Source organism: Elephantulus edwardii, unplaced genomic scaffold, assembly GCF_000299155.1.
Source record: "Elephantulus edwardii isolate Elephantulus edwardi_28Jun2011 unplaced genomic scaffold, EleEdw1.0 scaffold00579, whole genome shotgun sequence".
Taxonomy (NCBI): Eukaryota; Metazoa; Chordata; class Mammalia; order Macroscelidea; family Macroscelididae; genus Elephantulus; species Elephantulus edwardii.
In genome coordinates this window covers 187,902-188,615 of record NW_006400329.1, presented here as the reverse complement: position 1 = coordinate 188,615, position 714 = coordinate 187,902, and positions in this window count along the sequence as shown.

The following is a 714-nucleotide window of genomic DNA, read 5'->3' as shown; positions in this document are numbered from 1 at the left end:
GTATTCCTTCCATCTTCTTTTTATGCTTTCTGGATCATTCAATATTTTGCCCATAGCATCCCTCAGTATTGCGACTCAAGGTTTAAATTTGTTTTTCCATTCTTTTAATGTGACAAATGTGGCGTGTGTTCTTCCTTTTTTATTCTTTTACTCCAGCTCTTTTAACATTTTGCTTTATCTTCTTGAACTGCTCTTTGAAATCTTATGATCATCTCTTTTACTCTGGCATTTCTTAACTTTGACTCAGCTTCTCAACTGTCTAGTGTAATTTTCAGAGTCTCTTCTGATATCCACTTGGTCTTTTCTTCCTCTTCTGTCTTTGTAACAACTTTTTGCTCTCTTCATGGGATGGTATCTTTGATGTCCTCCCACAGCTCATCTGGTCTTTAATTATTAGTGTTCAATTCCTCAAATCTATTCTAGAGATTTTTTTTTCTTAAATTCAGATGGTATGAACTGATGATCATATTTTGGTTCTTCTGAACTTGATTCAATTTTCTTCAACTTCAATATGATCTCGCTGTATGAGTAATTGATGGTCTGTCTGCTCCACAGTCCACACCTCACATAGTTTTGACTGCTGATAGTGAACTTGTCCAACAATTATTTACACAGATGTTGTTGTTGTTGTTATGTGTCGTCGAGTCGTTTGCGACTCATAGCGACCCTGTGCACAACAGCCCTAAATCCTGCTCTATCCTGCGCCAACCGCAC